The sequence below is a fragment of the Mauremys reevesii genome, linkage group 1 (assembly GCF_016161935.1).
Source record: "Mauremys reevesii isolate NIE-2019 linkage group 1, ASM1616193v1, whole genome shotgun sequence".
In the NCBI taxonomy this organism is placed as follows: domain Eukaryota; kingdom Metazoa; phylum Chordata; order Testudines; family Geoemydidae; genus Mauremys; species Mauremys reevesii.
In genome coordinates this window covers 164,013,841-164,025,386 of record NC_052623.1, presented here as the reverse complement: position 1 = coordinate 164,025,386, position 11,546 = coordinate 164,013,841, and the positions used below count along the sequence as shown (strand labels likewise).

The 11,546-nt window shown below is 42.9% G+C and overlaps 1 long non-coding RNA gene across 1 annotated transcript; it reads left to right on the top strand.

The window, feature by feature from the left end:
• Positions 1-7,770: 7,770 nt before the first annotated feature.
• On the top strand, positions 7,771-11,130 carry LOC120383583. Its single transcript, XR_005588491.1, has 3 exons — positions 7,771-7,828; positions 8,779-8,876; positions 11,010-11,130. It is a non-coding gene; the product is annotated as an uncharacterized LOC120383583 (long non-coding RNA).
• Positions 11,131-11,546: the final 416 nt, after the last annotated feature.

Genomic DNA, 11,546 nt, shown 5'->3' with positions numbered 1-11,546 from the left:
TCCACTGGGCAAAATCTCAAGAATGCATTGTGAGCTGGCCCTACCTCCTACACTGCTGGGGGTGGGAAGATGGGTCACACGTGGCTTCTATGACAGGGCAATCTTAGGCTGCTGCCTTAACAGAAATTTAAATCCCCTTTAGTTTACCAGGTGCTGAGGATATGGGTCTTATGTTTGTGGGCCTGATCCTAGCCCTCACTAAGGTTGCTCTGTGCTGCACTGATGGTTCAAAGCAACTTTAAAGCTGGATCTACACCATTTCCCCTAATCTAGGCACAAAATGGTATGGTCAGAATGCTGCTGCACTCCAGCAATCCCCAGCCAGAAAGGTCTCTGGGAACTGTTGTTACTAGTGCAGTTTAGAATTACCCTGGGGCTGCTCTAAGATGTTCCTTGGAACCAACCCAGTGTCTAGTAGTCTTAAGAGCTCAGCACATCTGTGCCAGGCACAGCTGGCCCTGAGGCTATGGCCCTCTGTGTATGCTTCTCCATCAGTAAAATAGGTTTAATGCTATCTTCATATCATATAAGGGCATTGAGAGGGTTACCGAGTTAGTGTTTGTGTGGTGCTGTGCTGTGTATGTGTTTAGCGTTTACTTTTAGGGATTGTAAATCCATAAATGGATCCCGATGAAATCAAGAGCCACAAAAATGAAGTTCAAGTCGCAAACCCTTGAGGTGGGAATACAGACCTATATTGGGGAAAAATGTATATAACACATGAAACCTGTCTCATTTCCCTGTTCCTTCCCTTCCCCTTTGTTGTTCTCCCATTCATCTGTACATAGCCACTCGCGTCACTTGTCCCAAAACAGGGATAGAGCCTCTCTCATTAACAGCCTGATAATTGCCTGCCCATGATGTACATCCACTGACTGCAGGGGAACTAGCATGGTTCTGCTGAGCAGGAAATGGGGGGAGGACAAAGGGGCTTCTGCAGCATCTGCATGCTGTGAGCTGGGGCTCCCTACTGGCCTCTCCAGGAAGGCTATAGAGGGGGGACTAGCTGCCTACATTGATCTACTGACCTAATGCCACCTGTAGGGTTTGCTAGTGAGCTGCTGACAGCACTGCAGTCCTGAGGACACAGTAGTAATAATGGAGGGGGTTGCGTATCTCATACTGACCCTGAGCTGAAGATTTACTTTGAGGGCCTGTGATGGGGTGTTCACTCCATACTAGCCTAGAAGGGGTTAAAGAGGCTGAGAAGGGGCCAATTAACATGATAGGCTGCAGCTGAGGAGAATTAGATGGCCTAAGTAATCCCCTGAATGATGATGGACCCCAGTTGAGAAGGAACGGGTGGGGCTAGTATAAAGCCAGGAAGGGGAGCTGCAGTGAAGGAACCTGTTGCCCTTTTCTGGACACTAGGGAGGGAAACAAACAACCTAGGGGAGAGGGTGCAGGAAAGGACAGCATGATTTAAGATAGTGGAGACCTTGGCTCCTGATTAAAGGGTCCCTGAGCTGGAACCTAGAGTAGTGGGCAGGCTTGGATTCCCCTACCTGCCACTGGGGAAGTGTCACTATATGGGCAGTGAAGGGGAAGGCTGCCTGCAGGGCTGTCCCTAGGGAGGTGCAGGGCCCGGAGACAAATCAGCCCCTGTCATAGGCATGGGAACTAGGGTATGGGGGGGGGGGCTGCATCACCCCCCCGGCTCCTCTGGCTGCCAGCCCCATGCACCCAGGTCTCGGGTGCCAGCCAATCTCACTGGCCCTGATTCAACATACCCAAGGGACGGCTCTGGCTTCCTGAGAAGATTTGTCTGGAAAGACTTGATACCCTGGAAGGGAAAAGCTATCGTGACCTGGCCAGGCCAAGCCATGAAGGGATAAGCACTCAGAGTCGCAGGGAAAGAGAGAGAGAGAGTGTGTGTGTGAGAGAGGTGGCACAGTGCACAATGAACAGCAGAAGGGGCATTGGAACTGGAAAGAGCTAATCCCCAGAGTGACCAGGAGGAGGTGGCCTAGCAGGAGAGGATGTTGTGACAGGACGAACTAGCCTCTTGAAGTGTTTTCACCTTCTTAACCTTAATATACACTGCTAAGTACCATAGCTGCCCGACAGCTCAGAGCCTTGTCTACAGTAAGGATTTTTTCCAAAATACATCCACTGTTGCTAACACCAGTTCAGCTCCACTGGTGGTACCAATGCTGAGATCCTTGTGGCAGACATGCTACCACCTCCCAGTTTCAAACACTGTCAGTTTAGATCTGTGCTAAGCAAGGTTAGGCAAGGCAAATGCTTCAAATCCTGGTGGCAACCAAGAACCTGTTTACATTATGGTTTCCTAGCACCCTCACAACCGAACCAGTGTTAGCAAAGGAATAGACAAGACTCAAGAGTCCATCTGCATGAGGAAAATTACCTGCTGCTGCCAGAGGTTGTCAGCAATGGGTTGGGTCTCCCTTGTTCCCCCTCAACTGGTGTTGAAGAGATTTATAAAGGTTAGTGTTAGAAGAGGCTAAAACATTTTCAGCACTATTACTGATAGCACGTTAGACACCCATTCTACCAGGCAGCCTTTCTATAATGGTGTTGAAAATGATTTTTGTCCCACAGACACTAGCAACTAAATCATTTTTATCACCAGATGAGAGGAAAACGGTGCGTAAGGGCAGGGGGGAATTCTGTTGCTGACAATGGTTGTCAGCGACAGGTCATTTTCCTAGCATAGACAAACCTTTAAAATGTTTCCAGATCTCACAGAATAACTTTGGTTTGTGCTAAGCCTGCTGGTGTTTGGTTTGCAGCAAACTCTTTCTGTGTCAGAGACATTATTTATATTTCACTCTTCGGCCATGCAAGAGGGATTTCTTTTGTTGGCCTGCTTTGTTCTTTTTTGCAATAGTTCAGCTCTTCTTTATTCTTTTTGTGGCCATGGTTTATCGTCTATCTTCCTTCTCCATTGCTGAAAGCAGATGAATCCATGCTTTGCCTGGCCACAATCCCAGCAGATACTTTTCAGGTCATATAGTCAGGAACTGACTGTTACCATGTGGGGGTGGGGGGAAAGGTGGGCAGAGGGATATCACATCAAGGTGAATTGACTAATTTTGCTTTTTCTTTTCTGGAAGCTTTGGGTGTAAGTATGGAAAAATGGTCAGTCACCAATATTATTATTATTATTTCCAAAATGGCAAATTTAAGCCCAAATTCATTAAAAAGATCACAATTTGCTGAACAAGTGCATAACGGAAACATACTACAGCCAAAGCCGTGTATTGTGATTCCATAAAGTACAAAATACTTATACAAGGTCAAGATGGGTCAGTAATTGAGTGAGAGCCACAAGGACTTCATCCCTTTGAGATTTTAGGATGAAAGACACTATGGAACGTGAAGTAATAACAGTAAAAGCAAATAAAAATTAGATTAAACTTAGAACCATAAAACTGGATTCACTCTGAAATTTTCACAAAGCAAAAGCCATTCATTTCTTCAAATAACTCTCAATACTCAATCCAAGTTTGTGATTGCTGATGAGTTGGTATGTCTAGCTCCCTATAGCAACTTGTGTAGCAATACCAGGTAGTTGTGCAGGACTCATATTTAAAGTTCTGAAGCTAGCAAAGTTCTTTTTTCTAGTCAAATAGTTTGCTTCAGTAATTTATCATTGAAGTTTTCTCCTACCAATGAACAATATGCTCTAAGCACTCTGGTTTAATTACTGTTGCTGTATTGCTCTTGCTTTGCTGTAAATAACTTTTTGTCTATGACAGGAAATATGCTAACCAATTCACTGAAATTCAGATACTGTCAACCCTGGTATTACAAATAGAATAGCAGCTAGATGGCATACATTGTATTTTCATCCCCAGTCTGCAGAATGCCCATAAATAACTTGGGGAGAAAGCATGATGCCTATATAATTTGTTGTCAGATAGAAAAGCAATTTGTAACACAGGGAGAGTGGGGGGAAATGTGAGACTCTTCCTTGAAAACCATCGTGGGATTTGTTTTGCTTGCTGCAGTTTTGTAACTTGTGCCGTCAGAAAATTGGTCTTCAAATGTCTTTGGCTGCTGATTCATTCTAAGCCTTGGTCTTACTTTCCAAACCAAAGAAGTAAAAGTCACTCTTTAAATCAGACATCACCACTTGCAAATGGAAATGTGGGTGTTGGTATGTGCTGATTCCTTATGCTAGGTTCTACCCCGTTATACCTATGAAGTTTCTGTGGATCCTAGTGTGACTGCTGGAGAGCAGAATTGGGCCTGTCGGAAGAAACAATAGTGATTCTTCTTTTGTGCTACTGTAATTTCTCAAGTCTGTTTTTTTTCCCTATATTAAATGTTCTTAGCCTATGGCTACACTATAGGCTCCCTGTGTAGCTGCTCTATGCCGACGGGAGAGAGCTCTCTTGTTGACATAATTAAACCATCCTCAACAAGCAGCAGTAGCTATGTCAGTGGGAGAAGCTCTCCCGCTGACATAGCGCTGTGCACACTGGTGCTCCTGTTGGTGAAACTTATGTTGCTCAGGTGTGTGTTTTTTCACACCCCTGAGCGACATAAGCTTTGCTGACATATGTGGTAGTGTAGCCATAGCCTTAGATTTAACTCTTAAGAGTGGGAAACAAAAGAACATGCTCAGGTCCACAGATTGCCTGTGAATAGGCTGATTCGGGGACAAAGTTGATGAAGAGGATGTGAAAGAGGATGTTATTTCTGGGTTTTCTGTTCTTTTTTTTCTCCCCAGACCCTTGTGTTCAGCTATTAATGTCAGATCAGCAGATGAATAACTTTCCTCAGATTAAACTATTTACTAAATTGTCTCTTGTCAAAGGCTTCCATTACTTTTGTGATGTTGTATTAAAAAGGAAGGTGGCCATCTACACCAATGTTGTCACCAATGTTACACCAGTGTGATAAATCATGTACAAAGTTTGCCTTGTAAGGTAACATTGGAAAAGTTAAAATCTGCTACGTATTATTATCATGTTTAAAAATGTGTATCACTATTGTGTATGAAGTTATGACATTTTGCTGTATGCTTGTTACAAAACATGTTGTGTTCCTGGGTAACACCCACAAGACAGATTTACATCACGACTTGCCAGCCATGTGTTGATGGACCATTAAGGAGAATCAACTCTTCCAGTGGGGCCACGCACTCCGCCAAGGATGCCTCAGACAATGGAAGCCCATGACTCAGCAGGACAGATAGAACATGTGTTCCATGACTCCATGTTTGAGCCAGTATTTTTCCATGTAGATGGACTGGGGGTATTAATTGGAGAGCGTGACATCATCTCAAGGCCGCTTTCCTGCTCCACATCTCTGGATTGTGATTTCTAACAACAGGGGAGCTCTGAGCAATGGACTGAGGACCCCAATATTTTGAATGTACCAGAGAGACTTATTACAGACTGGCAGATTTAACATCACTGTTATTACCCTAATCTACAGACTCTGAAATCAACTTTAATGTATATGATTCATTTTAATCTTTTAATAACGCTCTTCTCTTTTTTTATATTAACAAACCTTTAGTTTTAGTGTACAAAAGGTTTGGTTTTGAGGTAAGGTCTGGCATATACTCTGACCTGGGATGAGTGGCTGGCTCTCTGGAACTGGAAGAACCTAATGTGATTTCTGTGATAAATTATTATTAAAACCAGAAGTCTGGTTTGTCTGGGTGACACATGAGGGGCTATAGGGCCTGAAGGGAACAGTGTGTGTCTTCATAATAACTAGTGTAGTATTTTGGAAGCACACATTAGTTACTGGCTTGGTGACATCTCATGATAGAGTATGCCACCAGTTGTTTTCTGGCAGTCTGACCTGAGATTGGCACTTTTAGCTATGTCCCATACCAGGCACTGTGACATCTTTCTCTCCTGGTCATAGGGACTGATCCAAAGCTCACTGAAGTCAATGGTAAGACTTCTACAGTAACTCCTCACTTAAAGTCCTCCCGGTTAACGTTGTTTCATTGTTATGTTGCTGATCAATTAGGGAACATACTCGTTTAAAGTTGCGCACTGCTCCCTTCTAACGTCGTTTGGCAGCCGCCTGCTTTGTCCACTGCTTGCAGGAAGAGCAGCCTGTTGCAGGTAGCTGGTGGGGGCTTGGAACCAGGGTGGACCGGCAGCCCCCCTATCAGCTCCCCGCTCCCCTAAGTTCCCTGTGCAGCAGCTGCGCAGCAGGCTATCAATTGCAGCTGTCCCTCCCCCCACTGCCATGTGCTGCTCCTGCCCTCTGCCTTGGAGCTGCTCCCCGAGACTCCTGCTTGCTGTGCGAGGGTGGAGGGAGGAAAAGGGGGACTAACGTCAGGGTGTGTCCCCCCACTCCTGCATCCCACTTACCCCATCTTCCACAGAGCAGGGGGGACACACGACAGGGCTCAGGATGGAGGGAGCTTGCTGGCAGCAGCTGCGGTCTCAGCAAGCTGATCTAATTAACAAGGCAGTGTACTTAAAGGGGAAATGTGCATCTATCTCTCACACACACAGTGTGTGTCTCTGTCTTTGTCTGCGATGCTGTCTCCCCTCCCTCCATTCCTGCTGCCTTGTAGAGTGTGAGAGTTAACCCTCGAGGGCTCAGCCAATTGCTAGTTCATCATTTAGCAGTAAGGCATTCCCTGGAAAATATCCCACCTTCTGACTCCACCACCTCAACCAAACTTCACAATCATCATCACTGTGTACCAGTATTAAATTGTTTGTTTAAAACTTATACTGTGTGTGTATATATAATCTTTTGTCTGGTGAAAAAAAAATCCCTGGAACCTAACCCTCTCATTTACATTAATTCTTATGGGGAAATTGGATTCACTTAACATCGTTTTGCTTAAAGTCACATTTTTCAGGAACATAACTACAATGTTAAGTGAGGAGTAGTAAATGTCAGTGGGTTTTAGAGCAGGCCCATAGTGAAGGGAGAACCATCTCTTCTGGCAGTGCTAGCAGTAAAAGCTGGTAGGAGCCAGGTGATATCCATCACAGGACAAACATCCATAAGGCCCTGGAGTCTCCAAGTTTCAACTCAAAAATGTTCTTGTAAGTAATTCTGGCCTGGAGAGGCACAGTATTCACTCTATGCAATTAAAGGGGACATTTTCCTCCAACCACAGAAGGAGCTTTTGTGGAATCAGTGGAATCTTCAGTCTCCCTCCCCCTGGGGAAAAAATGAGTCACTTTTAGAAAATGTTTGCCATTTTCCTTCCCTCTGCAGGATTTTATAGATGTCTAATTTTGTTGTAGAAAGATGGATGAAGACTGGATTTATGGCTCCTCTGGGTAAAAAGATCCTAACTAGCACTCTGAGGCTAGCAAGGAGGAGATTAGAAAGTGTACATGCAGCTTTCACTCGCCTGTTCCTACCTAGCTTTGTGTCATTCCTGGAACCGTTGAACCATGTAATAAATGGAGGGTTAGCCATTTAAGAATCTCTCACCAATATGGACATTTTCATGAACTGCAGCCCTATTGCTGCTCAGACTGAACTTCTCTAAATCTCTCAGAATGGCTGAAATTATTAATAGTCATATAAATTACATGTGGATTTTTATGCTGTATTGTATGTCTTTCAACATGAAATATGCTACCAAGTTTTCTGTAACAGCCTAAAAGTCTGCCTCTGATAAGAGGAGTAGTAGACTCCCTGGGTTTGTTCTTATAGGGCTCGTTCCAAAGCCCAGTGGAGTCAATGAAAATAGAGCAGAACCATGCTTCTGGTAGCATGGCACACCCATGGAACTGATTATGCTGTGTATAGTTACTGGGCTTGTTAGCCATTTAAAACAAAATATTCCTATTACAGTGTGAACTGTCAACTAGTCACTTCAGCACAGCTAAGAAGAAAAATACCGTGGAACCTGCTAATGGTTAGTTAATGATAGTAAAACTCTCTTCACAGTGGTTTGGAAGTCTCATTGTTTCAGTGCATTGCAGTGTGTAAATGACAGTTCTGGCTAGAAACATCTTTTTGTGAAAAATAAATTGCTGAAAGAAGATTCCACCGAATATGTAAACTTAAAAAAAAAATCCCCACAAATTATCCAACTGAAATTTAACTTCTACAGTATAGCCCTTGGGATCTCATCTGTAACATCACATTTAGAGGGTTGTTTTAATTAGATAATTTTGTGAATAGATACTGGTCACTAAATCTTTTTTTTAAGTTAAATCATTATGCCTTATCCCCCAAATTTGCCATTGCAGCACGGGTCTGTGTCAAAATTCTTTCAATTTGTTCAATCTCCCTGCTCTGACTAGAGCTATGTATGCCTAAATAATTATTAATAAAAATGCACACCATTGGAATAAACACCTAAACAAAAGACAATCAGAGTGGCATGAGTATTAGAAGATAGTCAGTGGACCAGACTCTTTGTTGTGCAGTCATTTACACTAGTGCAACCTGAGTACAAAGTGGGTGTAACATCTACTAAATCAGAATAGTGGCCATTTACACTTCTTTTGCACTGATATCAAGAAGCCCAGTGTTTTTCTCGTAGTCAGCATCCCAGGCTTTTCCCTCTACCCCTTCACAAAACACCTCCATGTGGTTGGGGCTTTTGGCAGAGAGATTTCAATATTATGTCAGTCACTTCCATCAACCAAACACAAATGGAGTCCTGTCTTAGTCTAAGACCTGGTCTACATCTAAAACTTAGATTGACCTAGCTACATTAGTCAGAGGCTGTGAAAAATTTTACACTCTTAATGCTGTAGTTAGGTCGACCTAGCCTCCGGTGTAAACACGAGTAGGTTGATGGAAGGATTCTTTTGTCAACCTAGCTACTGCCTCTTAGGGCTCATCTCTACTTACCAGGGGATTGACTCACCGGGGGTCGATTTAGCGGGTCTTTAGATCAACCGCCGATTGCTCGCCCATTGACTCTGATACTCCACCAGAGCAAGAAGCATAAGGTAAGTCAATGGGAGAGTTTCTCCCATCTACCCAGCGCGGAGTAGACACCACAATAAGTTGACCTAAGGTACGTTGACTCCAACTACATTATTCACATACCTGGAGTTGCGTAACATAGGTCAATTTAGCCCCGTAGTGTAGACCTGCCCTCAGAGAGGTGGATTTTCTACATCAATGGAAATCCCCCTTCCATCGTTGTAGGAAGCATCTATGCTACAGTGTTACAGCACCATAGCTATGTTGCTGTAGCAGCTGTAGTGTAGATGTGGTTTCAATCACAGCTTTTCAGTACACCTCCTCAGTGCCCCTCTCACATGGACTCTTGTTTTTCTCTGTGCTGGGAGCCAGGAGGAGAATTCATAGTAATCTGGGTTGAGCCACCAATTTTAAGGACCAGTTCAGCAAAGTGCTGACGGCTCTCATTGACTTCAATATCTCACAGAAGGTGCATAGCATCATTCAGGTTCGAGCCCCTAACATGGGACCTTGGGCAAGACCCTTGAGTTTCTTGTGCTTCAGGCAGCCAGCTGGTTTGGATCAGACCTATACCTGCAACGTAATGCTTAAAAACCTGCTTCTTTACTTTATAAATACACTTGAACTAGTTGCAGAACCGTTTAATGTAGATTGGATATACAAGGGGCATCAAGGGAATTATAGCACTTGTTTGCAAACCTGGATCAAACCTGTCAGAGCCAATATCCCAAAACCTGTGGGGTTAACATCAATTACTTGAGAAATAATGAAAGAACAGAAAAAAACAAAAAACAAGAAAACAAACAAAAAAAAACCTGTCCTATTATCTAGACAGAAGTAATTGGTTAACAATACAAAGTGGATTTAGGATCAGCATCATAGTTATGTTGGACCAGATAATTAGATTAGTAATGGCTCTTTAGAAAACAATGTAAAGAGTGATTATTGAATGGTATTGCTTGAGGTTTTTCTTTTTTGGAAAGTTTATGACATGCTTTGGAGAGAGATTATTAATACAATTGGAAAAGAGTGGTGGGAAGCTGGGTAATGGGGTTCTGAAGGTAGAACAGTTCAGGTGAGACTGGAGACAGACACATTTAAAATCTGGAATAATCAGAGTAGAATTCCATCACGGTGTGTAATCTGGTTATTGCTATTAAACACAATGATTGATTGGCTGTTATTTCTGTCCCCCCTCCCTTCTACTTTCCACAAAGAACGCTGCGAATTTTACTTCTCCTGCTCCTTCTGTCACTGTTGCTCTCTCCAAGTCACTCCGTAACTTTAATAACCCTTTTTCACTTTAGAGTCTGATCAGCACTGAAATGTGCTCCTTTTTCCTTTCCCTACCTTACTGCATCTTTCTATTCTTCCCAGATCGTAACTAGTCTCTAGGAATACTTCTTTGCATAAGTGTAAGAGGCAGAATGATCTAGTGGTTAGAGGAGACTAGAAATCAAGATTGCTAGATTTGCTGCTGCTGCTGCTGGCTCACTGTCTTGACACGGTCAATCCAAAAGGCCCACATTTTCAAAATAGTCCACTAATTCCTGGGGCATCCGTTTTTGGATTCCCAACCTGAACAGCATTATACCTGATATTTAAGGGGTGCTGAGTAGCTGTGGCCCTCATTTTCTCCAGCTGAAAATATTAGGCTCGGCACATTTGAAAATTGGGCATAAAGTATTTTTATTTCTATTTATCCATTTTGGAGGATTTATTCTATTTTTCATTTTATAGTATCATCAATCACCATGACATCTGGAAAGAAAGTTGAGCATCCAAAAAATAAGATGATAAAAATTAATGGACATTTTTGAAAATATTGGCCTTAGTCTCTGTGTGTCTTATTTTATCCATCTGTAAAATATTTTATTTCCGAGGGGCATTGAATGTTTGGGGAGTACCTTGAGATCCTCAAATAAAAGATGATATCATAAGTGTGTAGTTTCTGTTCTTATCTTTACCATTGTAACTTTCAGCTTTCTATTATTTACCTTCCTTTCTTTCTATTTTCCCTTTCTTGCCAGAATACAATTTGCTATAGCCAACTTTGCAAAGCACTTTCATTATCATATGTCTTTTCCTTTATTTGTACGTGGTGTCCTTCATGCGAAAGGTATTGCATTAATTATAATAAAATTATTTGATTTTAGGAGGAGATGTGATCCAGCAGGATTAGAGCAGTGGACTCAGGAATCAGGACTCCTAGAATTTTTACCATGGACTCATAGGACCTTAGGCAAGTTACAGGACTTTCTGTCCAAGGGGGGCTCCAGCCCTTGCAGAAGGGTTGGAAGGGCTTAAGGGCCCCATAAGAGTGATGGGTAACCTCTGGTGAGCTTTTAGCATGCATATAGGAATGTCTATTATTTTTCTATGTTTTCTCTGCAATGCTTTTACCCAAAGAATAAATGTGCTTGCTTGTGTGGTAACTTGAAACTGCTGGCAATACTCTAGTTCACTGCTACTCAGACTGAGGCTCGTGAGCCGCAAGTGGCTCTTTAATGTGTCTCCTGCAGCTCTTTGCAGCACGTGGTAGTAAAACACTGTGTGATTTAATTATTAACCGATCTAAGGGTATGTCTATGCTACAAAATTAGGTCAATTTTATAGAAGTCGATCTTTAGAAAGCGATTTTATACAGTCGATTGTGTATGTCCGCACTAAGCGCATTAAGCTGGCGGAGTGGG